The following is a 14,076-nucleotide window of genomic DNA, read 5'->3' as shown; positions in this document are numbered from 1 at the left end:
GGTGTCATTTAAGGCAGAGCTTTGCTATGTCCTAACTCAAGGGGTACTGAGACTGCAGACCTGGCTCTTGCTCCCTGAGAGATGTAAGAACTGAACCTCAGGTCTGCTGAACTGGGGGAGGCTGGGGCAGAGGGACAGGGCAGGAAGAGGCTGCTTCAGCCTGGGTGGGGCCCTAGTTGGAGGAGGGGCCCTGGTGGGAGGTGGGTCTTGGTGTAGGTGATGTCCTGGTAGGGGGACAGGTCCTGGTGGGAAGTGGTTCTTGGTAGGGGGAGGAACCCTGATGGGGGGAGAAGTCCTGGTGGGAGGTGGGGCAGAGCCCTGAGGATGTCGGGGTTGGGGTACTCCTGGCTTATCCCTGCATGCTGGTAAACCCACCCTCCTGTTTCCCCAGGAATTCAGCCTTTTTCCAGGGTCAACAGTTTCCTTAAGGCAGGTACACTCTCTTTGTTGAGAGTTAAGGGCACGTCCCTTTTCTCCCAGAAGCCCTTGTCCCAGGTCGCATCAGTTTGACACTCTCATTTCTCTTCTCTTTATTTTCAGAAAGGCTCTGTGATTTCCACACATTTTCGTGAGAAACAATTCAATCCATAACAGAAAGTCATTTGAATTCTTCATAAATAATGACTGTTTCCTGTTTGATACAAGCGTTGAGGTCTCGTATCTGTTGCTAAGAAAAGAGACCATCTGCCCACACAAAGCTACAGCCAGTTCCTGCGGCCTGAGAGCCCCTTTTCACATTCACTGAGGGCAGAAGAAAACGTTGAGGATTCCTTTGATTTCTAATGCCTGCATGTCTTTAAGAAAATTCCAGGAGGGTGGCATGAATGCTTGTGTAGACCTGGATCAGTGGGCTCCCAGGTGACTCTGATGCTGCTTTTGTCATGCCACAAAGTAAGGACTGACTGAGGACATGATCGTGCCAGGTGCCATTTAGATTTCCTCCTCATTGACATCCCTGCAAGATCACCCTGTTTTACAGACCTACAAAGCAGAACACCTGAGGCTCAGAGGACTACACAATGCACTCCAGGTCTCCAATCCTTTCCCTGGTCTGCCTGACCTGGATCCAGTGGCCTTCTCAGTCCAGACCTGGTGACGGCCTCTCACTCAGAAGAGATGGACAGAGGAACGGCAGGGTGGACCTCAGCAGGCTGTATCCCCTGGGGTTTTCAACTTTCCCAGGACCCTCCAGTACCTTCCCCCCAGGAAGGCCGGCAGCCTTGGGGCTTGGCTGGGCTCTGTGTGGTCCACGTGTAAGCCGGGGACCACCCCCATCCTGGGCCGTGGTGTGCCTGGACCACCCTGGCCAGGCAGGGGGAGGCATCTCTGGGAATGCCCCCCATGGAGCAGAGTGATGTTGGGACCTATGCATTCTTTCCAGAAATGTAAACCACCTCTTCTGTCTTAGTTATCTGGTGCTGCTATAACAGAAATACCACGTGTGGCTGGCTTTAACAAACAGAAATCTATTTTCTCACAGTCTAGGAGGCTAGACATCTGAATTCAGGGTGCTGGTTCTAGGGGAAAGCTTTCCGTCTCTGTGGGCTCTGGAGGGTGGTCCTTGTCTTTTCTGAGCCTCTGCTCCTGGGCGATCTTAGTGTGGCTGGACAGCTCCCTTCCCCCATCTCTGTCTGCTTGCTGGCTTGCTTATTTAACCTCTTTTATATCTCAAAAGACATCACTCGAGATGCACCCTACGGTAATCCTGTCTCATTAACGTAACAAAGGCAGCCTATTTCCAAACAGGATTGTAACCACAGGCATAGAGGTTAGGGTTTACAACACGTGTTTGTGGGACACAATTCTATCCTTTTTTTTTTTTTCAGCCACCAGTAGAATTTATTATGAATTTGGGAACAAGGTTTTAGGAAGTAACTGGAAGAAGCTGATGAGGTTTATCGGCCTGGAAGAAAATGAGATTAAGTTGTGTGAAGAGGAGAGTCCAGGAGATGTGATGGAGCAGGGCCACGAGATGCCCCTCAGGTGGAGAAATAGGTCAGGGAGGGAAGCTTCTACCTCCATAAAATGGAGTTAAAAGTGTCTGCAAAATATTATTAATATATTGGTTGCTGATGATATCCTAGACAGGCATGAAGAGACCCCTAATTAGAAAAAAAAATTTTCTTTTTTTTTTAGGGTACACCCTAATTAGAGTACACTGATTGTGGCCTTCCCCAGTATTGAGAGTGAGTGTGACCTGGGCTTCTTCGCTAGCCCCCATCCTATTGGAAACTTCTTGAATCCCAGACAGGGCTGTGCCCCTTTCTGTAAATAGCTTCTGTCCAGAGCTTTGAATGGGAGATCATTCCTCCCACAGCTGAGTGCCTCTCTGCCAGAGTGAAGTGAAGCGGGCGCTGCCTGGGGACGCGGTGCCTGGCTGGCAGAGGAGGGCTGTTAAGTAGGAACCTGCGTACTATGCCAGGTGGGTTCATGTGATCGGAGCCGAGGCTGGGAGCACGTGGTTTTTCCTTTCTGCCTCCACCAAAATGCTGGTTCCATTGTGTTTCTTGTGTTCACTGTGATAGTCCCACTGCCTAGAAAAGGATGCTCCCAAATCTGTCAAGCACAAAGGCAACTGGCTGGAAACATAAAGCCTGGATCAGACCAGCGCTCAAGGGCGTCTTCCTAGCACAGGAGTTGCCTTAGACCAGATACCCTCCTTTCTAAACCTACATGGGGCGGGCATGGTCTCTTTTATACATTCATTGTGCTTGACACCACCTAAGTGCCTCAAGTTTCCATTATTGGGAGGACCTTAGAAGTTCACTGGTTTCTAGGTGGGTTGTAGTATTTTTGTAAATGTCAATGTAAAGTTTCTTTTTAATATATTGATGTTTTTAAAAATATTAAGTGTTTGTAAAAATATGAATATGCTAATTTGACAGTATTTAAAGACTTATTTTTAAATTATTTTCATGAAATATTCATATGAAACACGCTTTTTAAGTATTAGTGCAAGGACTGGGCTGTTTGCCAATGTCTAATTGCCTGATAAATTTCTGTACCTCAGTAGCGTTTCCTCTCATTTCGGGCGAGGCTGTAGGGGAAGTCTGGCCACACAAACCTTGGGTATCTTGGTGCCTTGGGAGGTGATGTCATGCACAGAGGAAGGCAGGGGCCCCAAGGAGCTTCGTGTGATTTGGTGGGTGTGGCAGCAGGGCGGGATTCCGAGCAGGAGCCACAGGCTTGAGAAACCTCTCCTCCTGGCTGGTGGTGTCCCCAGGGGTCTCTGCCTCCAGTGACAGGGCCGCCCACACATTGCTCAGCTCCTACTGTGAGCCCCAAGCTTGCCCTCCCTCCCACCCACCCCAAACGTCAGATCCAGCACCAGTCCTCGCAGATATTCTCAAACCAGCACACTGGTCTCCACCCAGCGCCAAGGGTCTCCAGCTTTGCCTCCACCTGCTTCTCCGGGTCAGCACTGAAGTACAGGTCCTCCCTGACTTAGAACTGAGCTCTATTCCAGGAACTCCGTTGTATGTCGGCTCTGACCTAAGGTGAATTCCTCTTTTAGTTTATTTTTAATTATTACTGACTTTTATTATCAGTATCTTTACAAATCCAACCTCTATTTGTGTTTAGGGGTTCAAAAGATTACATATAAACTCACAGATGTATTTTAATACATACATAAAAAATACACAAATTATAAAAATTTACTCTGACAATGAAGAAGAGTTGGACACCATTTGTGTTTTGTCAGCTGTGGTAATTACTGTGGAAGGTTCTGGATTATCCCTGGGACTGGGCATGGTGTTTCTAGTCAGAAGATTAGTGAGAGTGGTCTCTATGGTCCTTTTCTTTTTTCTTTCATATATTTTGTGGTAATATCTCACTGCTTTCCAAATCTGTCTATGGACTTTAGCAAAGTGATCAGCATTTGGGTCCATGTTTTCAAACAACTGAAGTTCCTGATTAGTCTAGAAAAACTTCAGCTAATTCTTCCACTAAAAATTTTTGACAACTTCTCTCCATTATTTCTTTCTTCGTCAGTATTTGTTTTCTCTTCAAAATCCGTGAAGTCCCGATCAGTCAATTCCCCTATGAGCTGTTCCGCGTCAGTGATATCAAGTCCTAAGTTCAATGTTCTTGCCATTTCACATGGACCATTTTTCCACCAATTTCTTCCATTGTATTATCCGGATCAAATGCTTGGAGCGTGTTCACATAACTCAGCAATTTTTTCCAAATCCCCTGCATGCATTTTCCCGTATTGTCCTCCCAGAAAGATGCAATGTTTCAGATACACTGAAATTCTTCCAGAAACCGAGTAGTGTTACCATACCTCCATCTGTTGCAGCTACTGCTGAGCAAACATAGTCTGTAGGTGGTGCGCCTTGACGGTGGCGAGTGCACCTTGATCCATAGGCTGAATCACAGCTGTCGGGTTGGGAGGTAGACACACCACTCTCACTTCTTGATTTATTTGTCTAAGTGAGGAGGGTGTCCTGGGACATTATCAAGTAACAGTGGAATCTTGAAAGGATTGCTCTTATTCAAGGCAGTAGGCGCACACTTCTGGGATGACACAATTTAAAAACCAGTCCTCACATGACACAGTCATCATCCAGGCCTTGGAGTTGCTCCTGTAGTAGGCCGGCACCTTCTTTTTGTCAATGTTTTTGAGTGCTCGGGCTTTTCAGAATGGTTAACAAGAGAAAGACTTTAACTTAAATCCAGCAGCATTTCCTCCAAGTAGTGGCGTAATTCTGTCTTTAAATGCCTTGAAACCCGGCATCGACTTTGCCTCATTTGTGGAGACAGATGGCCGTTTGTGCTGTTGGACGTAACTCGAATGCATGGTAAATTCTGGACTAGCTGTAACCCCACAACCACCCAGCCAGCCTCTCTCAGCCGAGAACCTGGGAAGGCACCCCTGACTCTGGCATCTCCAGTACACACAGCACCCTTCCGTGACTGCCCTGTGGATCTCTCCGATCTGTCTTCCGGCCCACGAATCTGGGTCCATTTTCTTTCCTATAAATGATAGGAACAAGGACCCCTGGCAGCGAAATGCTTAAGCACTCAGCTAACCACAAAGTCTGGGGTTCAAACTCACCCAGCAGCTCTGCGGGAGAAATGACCTGGCGATCTGCTCCTGTAAAGATTACAGCCTAGGACACGCTATGGTACAGTTATGCTCACAATTCAGCAACTTTATGAGTTGGAATCTACAGGACGACGGCACACAACATGAAAGAGACAGCTTCCTACTGAGCCTTGCTTTCCTGATCTACCTCCCTCCTCCCAGCAGCTGTCAGAATGTTGTTAAGCACAAATCCCGGTCATGCCCACCCTGCGGCCACACGTCTGGACCCTGGTCCAGTGGTTCTCTTAGGATGTCACCGAAGTGGGGGTCGCTGGGTCTGACTCCTGTTTACGCTGCTTCGGGGGGCACTTTCTCTTCTTATCGATCTATAAGAGGCCCCCACCGCACCCCTCTGCAGTCCCCACCCCTCCGCCGTCCACCCGCCTGCCCCAGGAGCAGCAGCAGCACTCGGCTTTTAAATGACCTGTCTCGGCTCCTTTGAAAGACTTGTTCCCTCCCCCACCCAGCCTAACAGGCTCACCTTCTTGCCCGGTTACTTTCTAGGGGATGGGGGAAGGACGGGCTTTCACCTCCACACTGCGCACCCCAAGTTCACTTCCTTTGTAGAGAAGGTCCTCTCTCCAATCAGCCCCACTCAGCGGAAAGCAAAGGAAGGCCCCCCTTGTTCCCCTACCCCGTTTTGCTGTGCAGCCCCCATCATGGCTCCTCCACACCCCATGTCTCACCTCCTTGCCTCACCCCACCTCCTCCTTGCCTCACCTCACCCCCACATCACAGAGGTCTTAGACTGGGAGTTGAGCTCAGGTGACCAGCAGACCCAGCGTCTTTCCCTCCCTCTGCCCCATGTGTCTGTCAGTTTGTCGTACTGTGGGGGCTTGAGTATTTCTGTGAAGCTGGAAGCTGGAAGCTATGCCACCGGTATTCAGATTCCAGCAGGGTCACCCATGGTGGACAGGTTTCAGCTGAGCTTTCAAACTAAGACAGGCTAGGAAGAAGGACCTGGTAGTCTACTTCTGAAAAGCATTAGCCAGTGAAAACCTCATGAATAGTAGTGGAACATTGTCTGATATAGTGCTGGAAGATGAGCCCCCCAGGTTGGAAGGCACTCAAAAGATGACTGGGGAAGAGCTGCCTCCTCAAGGTAGAGTCGACCGTACGGACGTGGATGGAGTAAAGCTTTCGGGACCTTCATTTGCTGATGTGGCATGACTCAAAATGAGAACAGCTGCAAGCATCCATTAATAATCGGAACCTGGAATGTAGAAAGTATGAATCTAGGAAAACTGGAAATTGTCAGAAATGAAATGGAACACACAAACATTGATATCCTAGGTATCAGCAAGCTGAAATGGAATGGTTTTGGCCATTTTAAATCAGAAAATCAAATGGTCTACTATGCCAGGAATGACAACTTGAAGAGGAATGGTATTGCATTCATTGTCGAAAAGAACATATCAAGATCTCTTCTGAAGTACAACCCTGTCAGGGATAGGCTACTATCCATACACCTACAAAGAAGACCAGTTAATACGACTATCATTCAGATTTACACATCAACAACCACTAAGGCCAAAGATGAAGAAATTGAAGATTTTTATTGGTATCATGGATTGAATTGTGCCCCCCCCCCGCCCAGAAATATTTGTCAACTTGGTTAGGCCATGATTCCCAGTACTGTGTGGTTGTCCTCCATTTTATGGTTGTAATTTCATGTTGAGAGGATTAGGGTGGAATTCCAACACCACCCTTACTTACTCAGGTCACCTCCCTGATCCAAGGTAAAGGGAGTTTCCCTGGGGCGTGGCCTACACCACGTTTTATCTCTCAAGAGATAAAGGGAAGCAAGCAGAGAGTTGGGAACCTACCATCAAGAAAGCAGCACCAGGAGCAGAGCGCGTCCTTTGGACCTGGGGGTCCCTGCGCCTGAGAAGCTCCTCAACCAGGGGAAGATAGATGACAAGGGCCTTCCTCCAGAGCCGATAGAGAGAAAGCCTTCCCCTGGAGCTGACGCCCTGAATTTGGACTTGTAGCCTACTAGACTGTGCGAGAATAAATTTGTCTTGTTAAAGCCGTCCACTGTGGTATTTCTGTTGTGGCAGCACTAGATGACTAAGACAATCAGCTTCTGTAGTCGGAAATTGATCGAACATGCAATCCGGATGCATTGGTAGTTACTGGTGATTGGGAATGTGAAAGTTGGCAACAAAGAAGGATCATAGTTGGAAAATATGGCCTTGGTCATAGAAACAATGCCGAGAGCGAATGATAGAATTTTGCAAAACTCACAACTTCTTCATTGCAAATACCTTTTTTCACCAACATAAATGGTGACTATACACATGGACCTTGCTAGATGGAATACACAGGAATCAAATTGACTACATCTGTGGAAAGAGAGGATGGAAAAGCTCAATATCATCAGTCAGAACAAGGCCAGGGGCTGACTGTGGAACAGACCATCAGGTGCTCATATGCAAGTTCAAGCTGAAACTGAGGAAAATCAAAGCAAGTCCATGAGAGCCAAAATACAACTTTATGATATCCCACCTGAATTCAGAGACCATCTCAAGAACAGATCTGACGCATTGAACACTAGTGACCGAAGAGCAGACAAGTTATGGAATGACATCAAGAACATCATACATGAAGAATGCAAGAGGTCATTGAAAAGACAGGAAAGAAAGAAAGGATGTCAGATGAGACTCTGAAACTTGCTCTCGAATGTCAAGCAGCTAAAGCAAAAGGAAGATACGGTGAAGTAAAAGAACTGAACAGACGATTTCAAAGGGCAGCTTGAGAAGACAAAGTAAAGTATTATAATGACATGTGCAAAGAGCTGGAGATGGAAAACCAAAAGGGAAGAACACGCTCGGCGTTTCTCAAGCTGAAAGAATTGAAGAAAAATTCAAGCTTCGAGTTGCTATAACAAAGGGCTCTTAAGTGCTAGCAAGCAGCCATCTAAGATGCATCAATGGGTCTCAACCCACCTGGAACAAAGGAGAATGAAGAACCCCAAAGACATAAGGTAGTTATGAGCCCAAGAGACAGGACCACATAAACCACAGACTACATCAGTCTGAGGCCAGAAGAACTAGACGGTGCCTGCCTACAACCAGTGACGGCCCTGACAGGGAACACAACAGAGAACCCCTGAGGGAGCAAGAGAGCGGTGGGATGCAGATTCCAAATGCTCGTAAAAAGACCAGACTTAATGGTCTGACTGAGACTAGAAGGACCCCAGTGGCTGTGGTCCCTAGACCTTCTGTTAGCCTAAGACAGGAACCATTCCCAAAGCCAACTCTTCAGACAGGAATTGGACTGGACAATGGGATAGAAAACGATACTGGTAAAGAATGAGCTTCTTGCATCAAGCAGACACTTGAGACTATGTTGGCATGTCTTGTCTGGAGGGGAGATGAGATGGCAGAAGGGGTCAGAAGCTAGCTGATTGGACATGAAAATAGAGAGTGGAGGGAAGGAGTGTGCTGTCTCATTAGGCGGAGAGCAATTAGGAGTGTATAGAAAGGTGTATATAAATTTTTGTATGAGAGACTGGCTTGATTTGTAAACTTTCACTTAAAGCACAATAAAAATAAAAAAGATGGAAGGAATACACACAGTCATTATACCAAAAAGAATTAGATGACGTTCAACCATTTCAAGAGGTGGCATATGATCAGGAACTGATGGTACTGAAGGAAGAAGTCCACTCTGTGGATCATAACAAACTATGGATAACGCTGCGAAGAACGGGAGTTCCAGAACACTTAATTGTGCTCATGAGGAACCTGTACATAGACCGAGAGGCAGTTGTTCAGACAGAACAAGGGGATACTGAGTGGTTTAAAGTCAGGAAAGGTGTGCATCAGGGTTGTAGTCTTTCACCATACCTATTCAACCTGTACGACGAGTAAATAATCCAAGAAGCTAGAGTATATGAAAAAGAACAGGGCATCAGGATTGGAGGAAGACTCATTAACAACCTGTGTTATGCAGATGACACAACCTTCCTTGCTGAAAGTGAAGAGGATTTGAAGCACTTACTGATGAAGATCAAAGACCACAGCCTTCAGTATGGATTACAGTTTAACACAAAGAAAACAAAAAATCTCACAACTGGACCAATGAGGAACATCATGATAAATGGAGAAAAGATTGAAGTTGTCAAGGATTTCATTTTACTTGGATCCACAATCAACAGCCATGGAAGCAGCAGTCAAGAAGCCAAAAGGTGCATTGCATTGGGCAAATCTGCTGCAAAGGACCTCTTTAAAGTGTGGAAGAGCAAGGATGTCACCTTGAAGACTAAGGTGCGCCTGACCCAAGCCATGGTATTTTCAATCGCATCATATGCATGTGAAAGCTGGACAATGAATAAGGAAGACAAAAGAAGAATTGACGCCTTCGAATTGTGGAGTTGGAGAATATTGAATATACCATGGACTGCCAGAAGAACAAACAAACTGTCTTGGAAGAAGTACAACAAGAATGCTCCTTAGAAGCAAGGATGGCGAGACTGTGTCTTAATTACTTTGGACATGTTGTCAGGAGGGATCAGTCCCTTGAGAAAGACATCATGTTTGGTAAAGTACAGGGTCAGCGGAAAAGAGGAAGACCCTCAATGAGATGGCTTGACACAGTGGCTGCAACACTGGGCTCAAACATAATGATTGTGAGGATGGTGCAGGACCGGGCAGTGTTTTGTTCCATGGTACGTGGGGTCGCTATGAGTTGGAACTGACTTGATAGAACCTAACAACAACGACAACCCCATTCCCACAGGTAGTCTCCAGTCCCCTCTCAGGAGGATGGAGGGGGGTGGGGGTGGTAGAGGGGACAGCCCTTCTTCAGATAGTCTTTGCTTAGGGTCCCATGCTATGAGGACTTCTGCCACCTCCCCTGGACTCTGACCTTACTGGAGTTCAAAGAGAGAAGTTTCTGGTGTCCTGTCCTCAGCAGGGAGGCACTTCTCCTGTGCTGGTGACTCCCCTGACCCTACCTGGCTCCCGCAGCTTCCAAGCCCAGCTCATCTTCCATCTCCTCGCCTGGACCACACCCTCTCCCAGCACTGCCCTGCTCCATCCTTCAGCACCCAGCACCTCCCTCAGTTCTACCCTCAGGCCCTTCTTTTACCCTTTTTCCGCTCCTCCAGACCCTAGGGCCTCCTCCTCCAGGAAGCCCTCCCTGACCATCTGCAGTCCTCCTCTCAGGCCCATCTGTGTCCAGCAACACAACCCTCTCCTTTCTGAATCTCCACCTGGCTGCCTGTGCCCTGGGTGCGTCTGTCCCTCCGGGGCCACTGTCAGCCCCATGCCTGATCCAGCTCCATCCCAGGGCCCAGGGCTTGATTATCCACAAGGGCTGGTCTCCTTGAGACCTCCTGCTCAATGTCCAGCCAGCACCTCCTGCTCACCCTGTTCCACCTCCCTGCTACACCCAATCTGCCCCCAGTGTAGACCCTGTCACAAAGAAAGCCAAAGACAGAGGGATGGGGTGAAAGGCTGAGGGGAATTTCCAGAGGGACCCCAGGATTGGCTGGCTTCTCAACACCCAGGGGTCCAGGAAGGGACACAGCAGACAGCTCCCTACCCCGCCAGTGATGGCAAAGGGCACTCAGGGGCAGAAGCACAGAGGGCTAGAGGGTCACAGAGGGACACTGCCAGCCCTGCCTCTCCCACTGCGCCCCTACCAGCTCAGGATGGTGGCCTCACCTGAACGCAGGGTTTGGGAGCCCTTGGCCTGTGTGTTCCCCCTCTCCCTCCAGGACCCTGGTCCCCTGAGGCTCTGAAAGGGCAGGCCCCTGTCAGCTTCAGCACTGGGAGGACACTGGGGCATGGTGGGGAGGAGCCTCCTGCCCGTGGTCCCACCCGACACCTGGGAAGACACTTCCTGGGAACTTCTAGTCCCACCTGGGGCTGGAGTCTGAGGGCAGGTTCCCTGGAGCAAAGTCACAGTCCTCCTCTGAGAGCTCGGGGCAGGACTCAGGTGGAGCTGCTGCTCTTGCTGGCCTGGTTGTGGCTGGATGGCAGTGGCAATACCAGGGAGGTGTGGGGGGCGTGGGGGGTGCAGACCGTGCCAGGTGACCCTGTCAATGAGGGTAACACCAAAATGACAATAAATTTTTTGTGCAGTGTTTCAGCAGTAATTTTATTGTTTTTCATAAAAATATCCTTGTAGTTAGTTTTAAGGAATCCTGGTGGTGCGGTCGTTAAAACACTTGGCCGCTGCTTCAAACCCACCAGCCGCTCCGTGGCAGAAAGATGTGGCGGTCTGCTTCCATAGAGATTACAGCCTTGGAACCTCTACCGCGAAGTTCAGCTCTGTTCTACAGGGTTGTTATGAGTCAGGATTGAATCAACAGCAGTGGGTTTGGTTTTAGTTAGTTAGAGCAACAAAAAACATTTTTTGTAGGCCCAGTTTACATGTATCAATATACCTACAAGGCTAAACCAACTTGAGAGCACCTAACAACAACAACACAAGGCTAAAACCGTATGCTAACTCACCATGGAGCCCTGGTGGTACAGCGGTTAAGTCTGCTAACCAAAAGGTTGGCAGTTTGAATCCACCAGCCTCTCGGTGGAAACCTTATAGGGCAGCTCTACTCTGTCCTACAGGGTCACTGTGAGTTGGAATTGGTTCAGCAGCAACAGGCTTTTAATGTACTTTTTTTCTCTTTTGGTCAGAGCTGTCATCATTAACCAATTACAATGACGCTTCGAATCACGTGGTTTTGTCCGATGCGGGTGTTGTTAGAGTCGATGATTTTGTCAAATTTTCTGGTGTTTTAGTTACAGTATTGTGGTGAGCAGTATTTGTGAACCTATATCAATAACTTTTTTGAGAATGAAGTAGTAGTTAGAGGAAAAAAAAGGCATCCACTCAGTTACTAATGTTGGAATTCAACGTAGAACCATTTTACAAAACAATTTTGTTGTTAGTATTCATATATAGTCTAATATTACATTTAAGCAATTTATAACTATATCACATTCTATGATTAAAATTGGTAATATACTTACATCTATAAAAAGTACTGACTGTATAGCTCTTTGATAAGTGAAGAGAGACAAGGAAAGTTGAAAACACCAAGTGGGGGAAATGCAATGTGTCTTGATGCATGTTTAGAAATATAACTTAAATCTGAAGTTTTTTTTTTTTTAATTTTAATCTTTAAAAACTTTTCTTAAAAAAATCAGTCTTGCAAGTATATATCTAATTTAAATGAAATTTTCAGGGTTTAAATTTGAATTATGGTTTAAAAGATATGGTTTAACTGAAGAGGAGTTAAAGCTTTGCATTCTAAAACGGAGCACTTTCTACGGGGCGGTATCCGAGGGTGCTTGTAATAGAGGTGCCAAGGCTGAGAGCGGCAAAGATTGATCTGCAAGAGGCCAAAGGCTGGGCTACGTTAGACGTTTTCACATTCCTAGTTAAATGCGACCCGTAGGATCTCTCCCACCCCCTTCACTAAGCCTCAAATTACTTCTCAATATCTCTGCGTCTGTGGCTTTGTGTGAGAGCAGCTTTTCCGAGCTGAAACTCATAAAGAACTGTTTGGGATCTACCATGGGACACTCAAGCTCTTGCAATCTTGTGATATTATCAGTTGAAAGTGAGCTGACAAAAGGCACGTATTTCCATGAAGTGATTCACAAGGCGCAGCTTTGAAGGCCAGGAAAGGAAAGTTCTGATTTAGTGTGGATTTTCCCTTCCTGCGGAAATGCGTGTTGTTCCTGTTTTTGTTTTTTTTTTAATTTTATGCTATTATTTCATTTATATTTCCATATACATCAGTCTACAACTTCTACATTATCTGGGCCATTATTGATTACAAACCTCAGCCATGAATGTATCTCATGCAACAGTAAATTTTAACATTAAAATGAACATAATTTTCATGTAGTTCGTAAACATTTTTACTTCATATTCTATCGTTTTCTTAGCACATTTTCACTTTAACCACATGAAAGTATACAAATGTGAGTACACTGAGGCTGTGTGTATGATACTGTAATTCAAAGGCGTAATCTTAATTTTGCTACTATGTTACCACATTCAGTAACATACAGGAGTTACGCTTTACAATGAGTACCAAACACTTTACTGAAGATTCTGTGTGGTCTGCTAACAGCATGAGTTAGTTGCCACACGGGGTGACACCAACGCTAGTGTCGCCATTGCCTGGGGGCACTGTCCTGGGGCGGTAAGGTTGGGGGTGCAGTGGGCTGTAAGGCGCCCTGCTCTGGCCCTTCCCCTCCTCTCAGGGGGCCTTGGGGGTTGGAGGTGGGCTTGGAGGGGTGGTGCCGGAGGCCCCGGGACCTGCCTTGTGAGCACTGCGTGGTCACCTTCCTCTCAACGCCTTCATCCGCAGCGATTGTGGGGGGGCCGCGCTCTCCCTCTACGGGGCGTGGGCTCTGCAGCAGGTACCCTGCCTCCTGGGCTGTCTCAGCAAAGGCAGGCCCCCTCACACTGGCCCCGCTGGTTGTGAGTATCGGGGCAGGAGAAAGGGGAGCTGGGGCAGTGGCTCGGCCAGCGGGGACTTCCCCTTTCCTGGACAGGGACCAGCGAAGTGGGCCTGGAGTGTGCCAGTCCCCTGCCCCACAGCCGTCTTGGGGATCCCTGGGGTGTCCTGGTGCCGGTCCTATCCGGTGTCCTCAGCTGGTTCAAGTGCTGGTACGGGACCCCAGCCTCTGGCACGTGATTCAAAAGGTGGGCCTGGTGCCCACGCCCCTCCTTCGCAGCTCTGCGAGGAACTCAGCACCTCCCCTTCTCCTCTTCACAGCCCCCACCCTTGGCTCCTCCCCTCCCCTTCTCACAGGCCCCATCCTCAGCTCCTCCCACCCCTTCTCCACACAGGCCTGCCCTTGGCTCCTCCCCTCCCCTTCTCGAGGCCCCGCCCCGGCTCCTCCCCTATCCCCACAGGCCCCGCCCTTGGCTCCTCCCCTCTCCATCTTTCCCTCTATGTTCCGCCCTTGGCTCCTCCCCAGACCCTTCTCCATCCTCACAGCCCTGGGACCTGAAAC

General features: G+C 48.1%; 1 pseudogene; it reads left to right on the top strand.

The window, feature by feature from the left end:
• Positions 1-4,148, top strand: part of LOC126080700 (phosphatidylinositol 4,5-bisphosphate 3-kinase catalytic subunit beta isoform-like) — a 66,069-nt pseudogene extending 61,921 nt beyond the window's left edge.
• Positions 4,149-14,076: the final 9,928 nt, after the last annotated feature.

This window comes from Elephas maximus, chromosome 7, assembly GCF_024166365.1.
Source record: "Elephas maximus indicus isolate mEleMax1 chromosome 7, mEleMax1 primary haplotype, whole genome shotgun sequence".
Classification (NCBI taxonomy): domain Eukaryota; kingdom Metazoa; phylum Chordata; class Mammalia; order Proboscidea; family Elephantidae; genus Elephas; species Elephas maximus.
The sequence above is the reverse complement of the archived record's forward strand: the minus strand, read 5'-3'. Positions and strand labels throughout refer to the sequence as shown.